Below are 257 nucleotides of genomic sequence, written 5' to 3'. Positions count from 1 at the left end.
GCAGGGAGGCCCTTACTAATTTTCAGACGAGGACCCAATCCTCGGAGAAGAAGGCGACCTCCCTCACAGAGGAGCTGAAGAAGGCCAGGGTCCAGGCAGAGGAAGCGAGGGCCTAAAAAATAGAAGATGCGGCCCAGTTGGAGTCTGCTTTAGCCCAGATCGAGGCCTTCAAGAAGGAGGTCTATGAGTCCTAATGCGAGGTGGCTTCCCTTACCAAGAAAGTGGAGGTCTCCAATGACCACCAAAAGGTGACTGCT

This window comes from Olea europaea, chromosome 10, assembly GCF_002742605.1.
Source record: "Olea europaea var. sylvestris chromosome 10, O_europaea_v1, whole genome shotgun sequence".
In the NCBI taxonomy this organism is placed as follows: domain Eukaryota; kingdom Viridiplantae; phylum Streptophyta; class Magnoliopsida; order Lamiales; family Oleaceae; genus Olea; species Olea europaea.
The sequence above is the reverse complement of the archived record's forward strand: the minus strand, read 5'-3'. Positions refer to the sequence as shown.